Source organism: Oryctolagus cuniculus, chromosome 9 (genome assembly GCF_964237555.1).
Source record: "Oryctolagus cuniculus chromosome 9, mOryCun1.1, whole genome shotgun sequence".
Lineage (NCBI taxonomy): Eukaryota > Metazoa > Chordata > Mammalia > Lagomorpha > Leporidae > Oryctolagus > Oryctolagus cuniculus.
In genome coordinates this window covers 85,699,787-85,714,392 of record NC_091440.1, presented here as the reverse complement: position 1 = coordinate 85,714,392, position 14,606 = coordinate 85,699,787, and the positions used below count along the sequence as shown (strand labels likewise).

Here is a 14,606-nt window from a genome sequence, read left to right as displayed (position 1 = left end):
ATGGTCAAAGAACTCAGGGAAAATTTGTGTAATGAAAAAACTGTGTGTGTTTCAAAGATTTTTTTCTTTTGCACCAAAATACTTACCTTTTCCATTTTTCTGCGCACTTATGTGAAGCACCTTGTATATATCCAGTCTTCACATACTTTAGCTAGAGTACTCCTCAACTTTGCTTATATTCTTACTTTGCATCTGTATTAACGTAATGCCACTTTCTACCTTTCTTTCACAATGGGTAGTGTGATTCCAACTGGTCTACTAACCCGAGTCTGTTACATTTGCGGCAGCTTTATAAGCAGTGGCTCTCAGCACTCTGCTGATGGTGGTTTTCTTTTCCTGTTACTGTCAGTGCTGCTCTTCAGGGGTTGCCATCTGAACTGATGCATTTGCCTTTGACACGATACTAGAACAAAATATGAGTCTGTTTCAAACTGGGAAATGGAATCGAAAAGTAAGTTGACTTTGGTGCAAAAGAATATTTACATATACCTAGTTTTTTCCTAGTACATGTTTTATGTAAACCATTTGAAGACCCACATAGGTATGAATTTCAGATTTTTTTTTTTTTGCACCAAAACTTACTTTTAGTTCCATTTTCCTCGAACATTTTGAAGCCCCCTCACGAGTCACTGCTGGAACATGCAGAGTGCCTTTGGATGTCGGGTTTACTCTGCTTACCTTTCTCTTCGTGGAGTTTGTCACCACTCCATTTAGTCACAAGGGTGATTTGCTCCCATATCTTCTCCTTGCACAAGTAATTTTAAAAAGTCAGGAATAAAGAACAGCTGAATGGCACTAAAACAACATCAGCAAAGTTTATTTTGCAACCGGCTGCTCTTTCATGCAAAAAACAAAGCACTTTATGGTAGGCTGCTGGTTTAATGGGTCTCCTAGTGGGAGGGAAAATAATTTAAACCCTTTCCTACTTCTCTCACAAGAAAACACATTTTGCGAACATGTAAATTTTCTGCATCCAGGGTACTCACGTGACATGTATCCTGTTGGTCTTTAGTTTCAGTAGTCGGTGTATACCTCAGATTGCATGGTAGTGGTAGGGTAATCGTGCTGTTTGTTCTAGGGTGGTGTTCATGGCAGGGGTGGGGCTAGGGGTAGGTTGTAAGACAGATGGGTTGTTAAATATATGAGGGAACTTCAAAAAGTTCGTGGAAAATGGAATCAAAAGATAAATTTATTTGATGTAGAAAAGTTTTGAAATCCGTGTGTGTGAGGAGTCTCTAAGACGTTTATAAAAAATGCACATTGTTAAAAAACTGCACAGTTTTCAAATCATTTTTGACCAAAATAAACTTCCTCCTTTTAATTCTGTCTTTCCCTGAACTTGAAACCATATTTATTTGAGAGAGATAGAGGAAGAGAAAGACAGAAAAAGAGAGTGTTGCCACCAGCTGGTTCACTCCCCAAATGCCCACAACAGCTGGGAATGGGCTGGGGCTGGATCCAGGAGCTGGGATCCCACCCCAGGTTCCCACGTGGCTGGCAGGAAGCCAACTAACTGAGCTATCACTGCTGCCTTCCAGTGTGTCCTGGCAGGAAGCTGGGGCCAGGACTCCAACCCAGACGCTGCTCTGTGGGGCGTCGGCATCCTAATTGGTGTCTAAACGCACACCTCTTCCATGAACTCTGTGACGCGCCCTTGTGTTCTTAGAAGTAACCGTTCCCGTGGTTGCATCTGTCGTGCAGCTCTGACTTGCTTCCTTTCCTTAGTGTGAATGCTGCCTTCCCAACTCACGAGGGCTCCTGTGCGTCTCGATCCTGCATTCCCCCACGTCCCTGCAACTTGCCCCTTCCTTGTTCTGCTCTGCTTTTGATTTCCCCTGCCTTCTTAGAGACCAGCATTCTGATCCTTCCCTTTTGCTCTCTTGTCTTTGTCTTGGCTTTCTGTGGCATTTGTGCTTTTACAAAGACATGTGCTCTACATGGGGAAGCTGAGGGGGTTAGGTTCGCAGTCAGGGGTATGCGTGTGGCACAGCAGCCACAGCACCAGTTGGGACCTGCATCCTACATTGTCCAGGGAGGCCACAGGTGATGGATCATGTAGTTGGGTCCCAGCCACCCGCATGGAGATCTGGATTGAGTTTCTGGTTCCTGGCTTCCAGTTCTTGGATGTTGCAGGCATTTCAGGAGTGAACCAGCAGATGGGAGCTTGATCTCTGTCCTTAGAAATAAATAAAATTAAAAAATAAAATTGACAAATCCAGTTAAAATTAAAAAGAAAATTGAGAAGGTATGTGTCGGCCCTTCCAAATGTTAGAGATAATTTGTCTTTTAGTTACTGCTGATGATAAGTTGGAGTGGAAGTAGTTGATATTATTGCCCAGACCATTGAAGCTACTCAGGAAATGATGTGTATTTGAGAATAAATAGTTTTTTCTGAAAATTCATTTGTTTCACAATTATTGGGTTTTCCAGTCTTGCCTAATTTCTTGTTTGGAAAACTTTTGAAATTGCCATCTTGTAGGTAAAATCTGGTTGAAATTCAGCAATTTGATATGAGTCAGTCTCATAATAGCAGGTAGCATTTGGGATTAAAATTCGTGTCTTTTCTACCACCTAACAGTCAATCTTCATGTTGGCAGTTTAGGAAGAAAATAGCTTTTGCTGATGTTTTTTGAAGCAGAGTTTTCTTAATGACTTATATTAGACTGTAGGACTCACAGTCGCTGTGGCTTCTGATTTCTTCTGAAATAGGAAATAAGAAGCATGAGAGAGTCTAAATTTGGCTCAGTTAAAGAAAACGAAGATCTCTGAAGCAGACACAGTGATTTGTGTATCAGAGCCCTCCTGCCCCTGCCAGAGGCTGTGTCTGAACTCCTTAAGAAGCTTCGTGTGTCTGCTGTATTTCAGAATCTGCTTTCCGGTCATTAACCACTATAGGGTTAGATAGAAAGAAATTGAAGTCATTTCATCCTTTGAGGATTAACCTGAAAATAAGATTAAGTATCTCTAAGATCTGGGCTCAGCCAAGGCATAAATGGGGAGTTTATAAAACAGCTCCAATTAGGAAGAGTTTATTTGTGCTACCAGTACTGTACAGGTTGAAGGACTTCTAAGCTGTTGTAATTTTTCAATGAGAAGTATGGTGATGAATTAATTGTTTATGCTTTCCTTACCATTTTCCGTCTTCTACTTTTTTCTTTTTCAGGTTTCCACAGCTGGATTGTCGACCAGGGCTCTTTGTCACCAATGGCCATAAAACTTGTTTTCAGGGGGTCACGGTAAGTTCATGCGGATTGTTACTTGATTTATTATTTCATTTAGGTTGGATCTGCAATTGCCTCTTAAATGTTTAACACTTTCTTGTTGCTCGAAATAAATAGCTGGGTGTAGTTTTTTTTCTTTTATAAATGATCATTAATGAAACAATCAGTGCGGATGAAATCTCCTATAAAAGCTTTGTACAGTCCTGCTTTTGTTAACATGTGAAGAACATATTCAAATGTGATGTGAGACTCGAGTATATGCACATGTTTTGCTAATGCTCTTACATCTGTGGAGTCTGTCTATAACACACAGTTCTTTCTTAGCAGTAATTAATCTTCTACTGCAACAAAAGGTTATGTGTCATTGTTGACACGGGTTTAGTAATATCTGTGGACAGAAAGGGGACGAGAGGATGCAGTAGTGTTGGTGGGCTTGTTCTGAGCAGGGGAATGCACAAAGGACCAGGAAAAGACCAGGGAGAAGTCGATGCAGGTCTGAGTCCATGAAGCTAAGAACCGAAGCTTTAGCAAACAGCCAGGGCCACAGCAAGTTTACAGCACTGGAGAGACGCACTTTCTGAGAGCCGCTGCTGGCCCACATGGCCCTCTGGGCAAATTAGACAAAAGTGCCCCTTCCACAACATGTTTTCCTTCTATCTGATGGACAAGTGTTGGGCTGTCCTGATTTTTCGAACAAGACACTTTATTGTTGGAAAGTTGTAATGCCGGTAGTCAGCTTGCCCATCTTGCAGGGATCAGAGTTACAATGAGAACATGGGCAACTTGCAGACTCGTCACTGTGCATGTGACGCAGTTGGTGCCCTTGTGCAGTGTACAACCTGAACAACCAGCAGGCTGGCTCTGCACTGCGGGGATTCAACCCCTGACAGCCTCTAAGGGAGGGAGGGTTTTTTGTTAAATTCTGGTGACAGGGGGAGAGGGAGTAAAGCAAGAGTTGGCAAGATGGCTTTGATTGGAAACTTGAGTGACCTGAAAGAACCCCTAAAGTAGCTTCTACAGATTTGGATCATGAAGGGGGTAGCTTGAGATTTCTAGGTGTAAAACCAGGAAAGAAAAACCTAAACTATGTTGTTTTTTTTTTTTAAAAGATTTATTTATGTGAAAGAGTTACGGGGTGGAGAGAGGGAGAGGTTGATCAATCTATCTATTGATCTTCCCTCCACTGGTTTACTCCCCAAATGGCTGTACTGATCAGGGCTGGGCCAAGCCCAGACCAGGAATTGGTAGCTTCATCTGGGTCTCCCGCATGAGAGCAGGGGCCCAAATACCTGGGGCATCTTCCACTGCTTTCCCAGGCCATTAGCAGGGAGCTGGATTAGAAGTGGAGCAGCCAGGACATGAACCGGTGCCTGTATGGGATGCCTGTGTCACAGGCGGCAGCTTTACCCGCTGTGCCTCAGCTCTGGCTCCACAACCAGATGTATGGCTGAGCTCTTGCCCTTTAGTGATAGACATTATGTACTCTCAGGTCCCCCTACTGTCGGCTGTGGTAAGCTTTTTTTCCATGGATCACCGTCTATGTGATGCTCTTATTCTCAAAGATGGCTTAAACTTGAAGGTTTTTTTTTTCCTCCAGTTAAAGGGAGCTGCTTTCAGAATGTTGACTGTGTACAGATTTTTGTAATTAATGTAGATCTTGGTTGGCAAATACAGGGGAAGGGGGTGAACAGTCCTGTGGGGTCAGGTACTGGGTTGCCAGTGGCTGATTGGAAAGTGACTGAGACACAACCAACAGATACAGGGGCAGAACTTGCAAAGTGTAAACAAGTGAAGGTGATGGTGATGGTGGCCGGGCTTTTGGGTGGAGGTGGCGGTGGCTGGCGCTGCAGGATGCTCCGGATATGGGGGCTGTAGGGGAGTCGGCAGCAGCTGTCCTGGTGGTGAGGACTCAGAGGTAGCAAAGGCATGGCACCTGGCCAAGCAGCCTGGCCATAGACATAAAATCTGTGGCCTGAGAGAAAGCGTTCGCTTCCTTGGGTGCTGAGGACAGAACTGGTCAGGGGGAGATTCAAGGGGCCTCCTTGTTTTGTGGAACACAGAGGTGGTTTTCTTGTGTTGTTTATGCGGCTGGCTTTATTCCCTGAGGGACAGCACTGCACCTTGTGAATGACCCCAGGGGCCTCAGAGAACAGCTGTACTTCCAGCAGACACTGGCGTTTATTTCTTCTACTCTATCTCACGTCCTGTAATTTCTCTGTCTGTCTCCCTTGGTCTCTGTCTCTCTCTCCTTCTTTCTTTTTCACGTCTGTGGTGGGGAATTTGATACCCTGAATTCTGGATGCACAGACACATGATCAATTAAGGCAAACATTTATGAGATTTAGGCTGAAAACCTGATGTTATTTGCACCTTAAACCTCCCCTTTCCCCTAAATACCCCAACACAGGAATGCTCTATGTTTGAAGGAAGTATTTTGTAGGGTTTGTGTTTATTTATTTTTTTAAAATAAGTATAGGGGCAAAAGGAAAAGGAGAAATAGGATAAAGAATTTTTTATTACTCAGTTTCCCCCTGGATATTTGCTTAACTCTCTGTCTTACTTTATGAATATTCTATTTTTTCCCCTGTGTCTTTGGAGAATACCGAAGGGTGAGCAAATGAAGATGTTTTATCTCTGATGTTTAGCACCTGTGATATTGAGCTAATAATTTTGTCTTCTATTTTTTCCTACCTTTCAGTAGGGAGAATGAGATTTGTTCTTGGAAAACACTGAGGGAATATTTGTGAAAACACCAACTTAATGAATGTGAAAATGAAACGGGATGAAAGGTTTGATGATGATGATCATGTGTTCTCACCATCATTAATCATCGTAGTTTTTAGATTGAGATAATTCATCATTATATGCGACAAATAATTGGCCTGGTTAGTCTTTTTTTTTAAGATTTATTTATTTGAAAGGTAGAGCAACAGAGAGAGAGAGAGAGAGAGAGAGAGAGAGAGAGAGAGAGGTATCTTTCACCTATTGGTTCACTCTCCAAATGGCTGCAATAGCTGGGGTTGGGCTAGGTGGACTCTGGGAGCCAGGAGCTCTTACACATGGATGGCTGGGACCCAAGTACATGGACAGCCCATCCATTGCCTCCCTAGGCACTTAGCTGGAAGCTGGATTGGAAGCACAGCATCCAGGACTCTAACCCATATCCCAGGTGATGGCTTATCCCACTGCACCACAACACAATGCCGGCTCCAATCCTGTTTTTTTTTTTTTTTTTAAGATTTATTTATTTATTTGAGAGGCAGAATTACAGAGAGAGAGAGGTCTTCCATCTGCTGATTTACTCCCCAAATTGCCACAATGGCCAGAGCTGGGCCGATCCAAAGCCAGGAGCCAGGAGCTTCTTCTGGATCTCCCATGTGTGTGCAGGGGCCCAAGGACTTGGGCCATCTTCCACTGTCTTCCCAGGCTTCCCAGGCTAAGGAGCAGAGAGCTGGATCAAAAGAGGAGCAGCCAGGACAGGAAGCGGCGCCCATATGGGATGCTGGCCCCGCAGGCAGAGGCTTAACCTACTATGCCACAGTGCCAGCCCAATCCTGGTCATTAAGAAGAAATCCTTTATGGTGGTCACGTGAAGATGGGCAGATTCTGCAACAGAAGAGATTTAGACATCATGGAGAGCATTTTGTGCAGGGCGGTCAGTGAGTGATCCTCTGCCCGAGGCTTGTAGGTTGGGTACATGCTGTGTGTGCGCTTAATGGGATGGAATGACCCCCAGGTGTGCAACCGCTGATGCCGAGGTCAGGTGCGGTCTTGGCCTCCGATGCTGCTCAGCTGCTCCGTATGGCACACTGCGAGGCAGGTGCTCCTTCCGTCTCACTCGCCAGCTCCCCGGTGTGAACTCAAGCTGGGGCTGCAGCCAGGATCCCTGTCGTCCCTGGGCTTCACTGTCTCCTTGGGCCAGCTCTGCTCTTCAGGGTCGTCTTCTTCTTTTTAATTTTCATGTCTCAGATTCTGTGTGTTTCAGATCAGCCTTGTTATCCCCCAACTCTGTTTTTAGATGGAGCCGATAATTCTCTTATTAGAGGCACTGGCTGAACCAGGCCACAGGCTTCCCAGACGCCAGCGTGCAACAGCTCGTGAGATGCGCGGGTCGGGGGGCGGCTGGCCACAGGTTCTTTTCCAGGGACCTTAGAGATTTGTAAAGGCCACCCCCCCCCCCCCCCGCCAATGCCGGGTCCTGTGATTTAGGACTGAAATATCCTCCCATGGCGAGCAGATGAAGAAACACAGAGCTGTGTGTGTCTTTTGTTCTGCTTTCCAGGTATCCTCGAGAGTAGATTAGAAGCATCAGAGGTTCGGAGTCTGTTATTCCAGGGAAGGTGAGGGTAATCTTTTCCCTGCTCTGAATTTTCTTTACATGGAAAACACAGGAGAAGAAAATGCCAAACGCACTTTAATATTTAAGCCCATGGACCCAGAGCCTGGCAATTTAGGAGACTGATTATTGAGGGCAGAGGGAAGGTAGCTCAGTAAATGTCACGTGGGCAATTCTGTTAAGATGACAGAATAGTATAAGCTGCTTTGTTGTCCGTTTCCAAATGGTGCATAAGACAGTGCGATTTTCCATGCTCGGCTCTCTCAAACAGGCTGGTGTTCAGCCGCTGTAGTGAGAAATTAAATCTGTGGTCATCTGTCTGATGGGAGGCCAGATTTTATTAAACCAGGTCATCAAGGCACACACACAGGGGCCTGGGTCATCTGGCACTGTGTCATCTTTGGTAATGAAGTGGGTAAGCATGCCAGGAGGCAAACAGCATGACTTCCCAAGTGCAGGGAGAAGCAGAGAGCAGGGACCTGCGTGCTGTTCGAAGTGTTCCAGTTCATGGTGACTTGCAACGGGAACCCCTCCCGAAGTTCCTGTACTCAGGCCAAAGGTGGTCATTGTCTTTGAAATCATCGCTGAGATCAGAGAAGAGTGGGACATGGGAGAGTTTTTAGTCACGTGTTTTCCGAGTGCTGGCTTCAGCTGGCATGTTTGAGGGCACCATGGAAGCCCCTGCCTCCATTTACAAGGCTGCAGACCTGAGTGGTCTCAGCGTCTTGGCAGTGATTTCCTGGGGCAGGATCTTGGGCTCTGGCACGGGGAGATCAGCTAGAGATGCATTTGTAGTCCTCCTTTGGGAGGCTTAGTGTGGTTCTGTCTAATGGTAGGGGAATGAATTAAACGATTTTACAAATGGCTTTTTAATATCCGCTTTTGCAGGGAAAGGATTTTGTGTTCAATTCTTGATCATATTGACATAGTTGTTCATTGTGCTTAGCCTCCTGATGGTTAAACCGCTGTGTGTGTTTAATGCTCGGCTGTGGACGCAGGGATATGCCTCTGAGGTGCCCGGATGAGAGAACAACCTTTGCAGAAGCAGTTGCAGACCCCACGTGTGGCACATGGGGAGTGGGGGTCAGGTCTGTGGCATTTTCTCTCCTTGCCCTGTAGAACTCTAGAATGCAGACATCCCAAGAGGACAGGGTCTCTCTCTGTCTAGTCACTGCTGTGTCCACTTCTTTTGCCCTCATCTCAGTGAAAGCAAACCGGGAAGATTTACGTGGTCTTTCCCTGACCCTTGCAGCATTGCACAGACATCCTGAGAAGTCAGGGAAGCGCCTCCTGTCAGAAGCAGGAGGGAGAAACGTCCTTATTCACAGCATGCACCTTCGATAACAGGACACCTGGCGCTGTCCTGGAGGTCCCTGATGAGTATGGTTCTTCTTGGCATTTCTTCCACAGACCACAGCTGTCTTTGCAGCTCAGGATGGAATGGTGCAGGGGTCATGGGAAGGCCACGCAGAGGGACGGTGCAGAGTGTGGTGACACTTTGGGTCTTGTCTGGGTCCTGGCATTTTGCAGTGTGTGACCTCACCTACCTGCCAGTTTGCCTTCCTGTAAGGTGGCATGGTACCTGGCTGTCACTCAGTGGGGTCTCAATGAGAAAGCCAGGGAGGGTGCCTGGTCACGTGGCAGTGCCTGGCACAGGTGCACACTGCCTTTCCCCACGGTGCCTGGCACGGGTACATGCTGCCTTTCCTCACCTGTGACTGCCGCAGGGTGCGTGCTGCCTGGCCCCACGTGTGAAAGCCTCCCTCACCAAGCTGCCGTTTCTGGGCTTGCCAACTTCCTACTTTGTTTTCAAACATCAATGTGATTTCCCACCCCCCTCCTCCCTCGCACTCAGAGATATTCAACAGGGTCCTGGAAGGGACTGGAGCTGCCTGTGTTCTGCTCTGCATTACGGAGCATATCTAAGCATTTACATAACTGCACCAGTCTGAACTAGTTTGTTAACGAGCCCATGAGCTTCGATATGGAAGCCACGTGAGAGGCCGTGGGGAAATCTAAACCAAGTTCTGAGGTCTCCCGATCCAGGGCAGCTCTGTCTTCAGAGCTTCATTTAAAGCAATAGCAATTCTCTGTAATAACTAAAATGCACGGAAGAATTGGATCGGAAACCCCGGGCTAATCACGAGTTCTAAGGAGTGTTTCAGTTCACTCACGCACTCTTCCATCCACTGGAACGCACTGTGCACTTCTGAGTCCATCAAGTCAAAAGCTCTGAATATTTTAGTTCTGTTTTCTCTTTTTCTCTTTAGGAGAAATTAAATTATCTGGGCAGGCTGATCTCTACTGGCTATTCTACATGTGCAAACGAGCAACCACTGACCATGTGTGGGGAGCAATCCGGACTAGACTGAGTTACTGGAATTAAGACTTATTCTATGCATCTGCTCTCCCACAATATGGCGCTGGGAGAGAAGTAAACAGCTTCTGCACAGCTGCCTCCAGTTCAACCAATAAACTGTAGGACTTGCTCCTGATTGGAGGAGAGCAGCGTACTCGGCGTGTGGGCAGCCGAGTTGGGATTGGCAGAGGAGGACTATAAAGGAGGAGAGAGACGGCATGCACCAGGAACATCTAAGGGGAACATCTAAGGGAACACCTGTGCAGCCCCCAGAGAGCCGGCCGGCGGTGTGCCGCTCCCCTGCGGAAGTGGGGAATGTGGCCAGGGGGAACTGCCCTTCCACGGAGGTGGAAGGGACAGTAGCCAACCCGGGAAGAACCAGCAGCAAACCCGGGGAGGGCCGAGCAGACGAAAGAACAGCGCAGGGTCCTGTGTTGCTCCTCCACGAAGATGGGGAGCGACATAATGGTGCTGTGACTCGGATATGAAGCCTAGGCAGGGTTTAGTGTCGTTCCTCCACGAAGAGGGGGAGCGACATAATGGTGCCGTGACTCGGATAGGAAACCTGACTCGGATAGGAAACCTAGCTCGGATAGGAAACCCAGGATAGATAGGAAACTTAGGAGGGAAGAAACGGGAAGAAGTGGGAAAATACTGGAGAGAGAGACTAGCAAACAGCCTAGGGAAAAGCCAGACGAAAAAGGTGCCGGAAGAAGCTGTTGAAAGCCTAGGCATAGACTCAGATACGGACTACGGGGGGAAGCTGGGAGAAATCTCTAAGGTCGAAAGCGAAAGTGAAAGCTAGAACAAACAGACTCGGATGCGGACTGTGGGGAGAGGCCAGGAGAAATGAGGGAGGAGTATTGTTGGAGGAAAGCTTGGGGAAACATACCGGGTAGAGAAAAATGGTAGGGAAATTGAAGCCGCGGGGGGCAGGCCGAGGCGGAAACGAAAGCCACTTTGGGATTCTCAAGTTAGCCCGGGAATAGGGGGCGAAAAGTTAAAACCAGAAGCGGAAACGTAAGCCTGGTTGGGATCCGTCTGATTAGCCCGGGGAGCAAAGGACGGGAAGCCAAACCGTGGGGCAGAGACGTATGCTGGGTTGAATTCGCCAGGCTAGCCCGGGGAACTTAGATTGAATGCTAGTGGCGGACACGTAAGCTACGCTGTGTGACTCGCGGAGGCTGCCGCGCGCAGACAGAGCGTGCGGGGCTCAAGTACATAGGGAACGCGGGGCTAGCGCGGAGACCGCGGAGTGTGCGCGCAAAGCCGAGCCGTGCAGAGCCGCGAAGCCGCGCAGATGAGAGAGGCGCGGGCTGAAGCGGCTCAGAGCCAGAAAGCTGCCGAGAAGCAGCCTCGGGGCGGGCGCAGCCGGGAAGCCGCGGGGATAAGAATGAGAGCGGGAAGCTGCGGGGATAAGAGAAACAGAAGTTTAGAAGTAAAATGAGAGAAATAGGAATGCTGGAAGATAGAAGTAAAATGGGAGAAATAGGAATGCCCGGAGATAGAGAAATAGAGAAATAGAAAGGCCTCCCCTCAACATGGCAATGAGAAAGCTTGGATTCGGTCTGCCCGATTAGTGAGGCGATGAGCACCTGCGGCGGCTAGCAGCTTATGCGCCGCAGGTCACCGAAGACAGGCACGAATTAACATCAGAAAGGCCTCCCCACAATACAGCAATTAGAAGGCTTGGATTCGGTCTGCCTGATTAGGGAGGCGATGAGCACCTGCGGCGGCTAGCAGCTTGTGCGCCGCAGGTCACCGAAGATAGGCACGAACCAACACTAATAAGTCTCCCCCACAATACGGCAATGAGAAAGCTTGGATTCGGTCTGCCTGATTAAGGCGGTAAGCGCCAGCAGGCGGCTCGACCAAAGTATGAGCCGCAGGTCACCGAACACAGGCACGCATCAGCGCCTAAAAACCTCCTCACAACATGGCGAAGAGAGGACCCGGATTTGGTTTGCCTGATTGATAGGACTTGTAAGAACCTGTGGCAACTCTAGCAAGTAAAGCAGAGTGTGTGCTGCGGGACACCGAAGACAGGCGCGTATCAACGCCAAAAAATAAAAAGAAAGGGGGATCTGTGGGGAGCAATCCGGACTAGACTGAGTTACTGGAATTAAGACTTATTCTATGCATCTGCTCTCCCACAATATGGCGCTGGGAGAGAAGTAAACAGCTTCTGCACAGCTGCCTCCAGTTCAACCAATAAACTGTAGGACTTGCTCCTGATTGGAGGAGAGCAGCGTACTCGGCGTGTGGGCAGCCGAGTTGGGATTGGCAGAGGAGGACTATAAAGGAGGAGAGAGACGGCATGCACCAGGAACATCTAAGGGGAACATCTAAGGGAACACCTGTGCAGCCCCCAGAGAGCCGGCCGGCGGTGTGCCGCTCCCCTGCGGAAGTGGGGAATGTGGCCAGGGGGAACTGCCCTTCCACGGAGGTGGAAGGGACAGTAGCCAACCCGGGAAGAACCAGCAGCAAACCCGGGGAGGGCCGAGCAGACGAAAGAACAGCGCAGGGTCCTGTGTTGCTCCTCCACGAAGATGGGGAGCGACATAATGGTGCCGTGACTCGGATATGAAGCCTAGGCAGGGTTTAGTGTCGTTCCTCCACGAAGAGGGGGAGCGACACCATGCATACGTAATAGACTACCTGTGAGAAGAACTGGTGTTTTCTTATGCTTCCAGTGAAAGCAGTTCTCATTTTGCATTTAAGAAACAGAGCTGTCTTGTGCCTATGAAGAAGATGCGTATTTAACAAAACCAATGAGTTTTCATGGGCAGAGGGCGTGGGGACTGCCTTCTTCAGCAAAGACAGAGAGGAGGAAAGTGGTGGTCTGGAACCCACCACACTGTCCCTGCAGAGCACGCGCCTGGCCTCAGGGATGGCCACTCTGCCTCCCTTATGCTAGGTTACAAACACAGGTGCTCTCCCTGCTGGACCCTGGGCTTCTTCAGGGGTGTGACCCCTCTCTGCTCAGGCCTAGTGTTATCTGACACCATGGGGCTCAGTCAGTGTTTGGAGAACCAGTGAAGAGTCTTGGTCTGAGCAAAGTTCAGAGGGATGGGTCTCATCCTTTAAGAGAGGGGCTGGAGGGGCCGGCGCTATGGCGCAGTGTGTTAAAGCCCTGGCCTGCAGTGCTGGCATCCCATATGGGTGCCGGTTCTAGTCCAAGCTGCTCCTCTTCTGATCCAGCTCTCTGCTATGGCCTGGGAAAGCAGTGGAAGATGGCCCAAGGTACCCACATGGAAGACCCGGAAGAAGCTCCTGGCTTCGGATTGGCACAGCTCCAGCCGTTGTGGCCATCTGGGGAGTGAACTAGTGGATGGAAGACCTCTCTCCTGTCTCTGCCTCTCTCTGTAACTCTTTCAAATAAATAAAATAAAATTTTTTTTTTAAAGTGGGGCTGGTGTGGAGGAGTTCCTGTCCCTGTTAAGTCCCTGCTGAGCCATCACCATGTCCTGTAGCCTGCCAGAAAATCAATCGAGGTAACTTTCTTCCTAAAGTGGGAAGATACTGAAATAGGCACGAACAATTTAGACTTTTCTTCTAATAAAATCATTGCCACTTGAGGTTTGTTGTAGTGTCTCTTTGATTCTTTTTATGGGCTCTAGTGCAGAGGAGAAGCCGAGGTGAGGGTGAAGTCTAAGGATTTGCCTTCCAGAGAGAGAGCAACAAGTGGCATGGGAGCCCTGACTTTGGGTTTCTCGATGAGGGAGGAACAGGATGTCCACAGGAAAGAGGCTCCGTGAGGGAGCTGCTCAGTGGGCTTTCAGACCTGGGGGGCGGATTCTGCAGGACAATAAGGAAAGCTTTTGGGGCTGATAAGACTTGATTTTGTTCAGCTCTCCCCCTTGTCTGTTATTTGCACTGTACCTTCTGTCGAGTTGTTGCCCTGGCAAATGGTTGGGGACTGATTAGGAGCTGGCAGGAGTGTTTGTGCAGGTGAGACCCCATTTCCTTCTCTACATGGGCCAGTTCCTACATCTGTGATCTCTTGTTAGCATTTTCTTGGGCTCCTTCCAACCTTGGCTTTCTCAACACCTGCCAGGCCTGTTGCCCGCTGGGGCACCGTCTGAGGAGACCAGGCTGCAGCCCTGGGGATTGGTGCCCCCTGGGAGTTGCGCTTTGCCAGCTGGGCCTCCATTGTCTGCACAGCTCAGCCTGGGGAGAAGAGCAGGCTGGAGGAGAGAAGCTGGGCCTGCTCCCCAGAGCAGAGACTGAGTTCACTTGGGCCTTCTGCCCCCACCCCCTGCTACTCACAGGTTCCTTGGCAGGAGCGCAGAGGCCTCTACACCCTTCTTGTTACAGCCCCATTTCCTGTGACATCTTCCTCTTCCAGTTCACATGTGTGAGTATTTATGGAATGCCTGCTCTGGGCTATCCATTGTGCTAGGTGCCAAGAACATACAAAGGAATAAAATTGGGCTCGTGCTTTCTAAGAATTCAGTGTAATAGGATAGCCTAGTACAGAAACAATCACAAAAGGAATAATTTAAAGGAATGTTAACAAGAAAACGTAAGAGTGGGATTCACAAGTCTCCTTTTCTTCATCCTGCCAGGTTACTCAGAGCTCATATATTTGGGGTTGGTCAGCATTTGTTTAATGTGGGGGGTTTGTATGTGTAGTACTGGGTGACAATGATCGCTTCTCTGAAAAGTAACTTTAGATACTATGAGAATT

At 48.4% G+C, this 14,606-nt stretch overlaps 1 protein-coding gene across 6 annotated transcripts in view; it reads left to right on the top strand.

Annotated features, from left to right (window-relative positions):
- The window catches only part of MTUS2 (microtubule associated scaffold protein 2), a 663,674-nt gene that overhangs the window by 17,789 nt on the left and 631,279 nt on the right, over nt 1-14,606 (top strand). For 5 of the 6 annotated variants that reach the window (XM_051834132.2, XM_051834128.2, XM_051834131.2 and 2 more), the window contains exon 2: nt 3,164-3,236. The gene's annotated coding sequence lies outside the window, so the exon portion shown is untranslated. Of the gene's footprint in view, nt 1-2,530; nt 3,237-14,606 lie in introns of those variants that run through there. The other variant, XM_070049064.1, reaches the window with a different exon arrangement.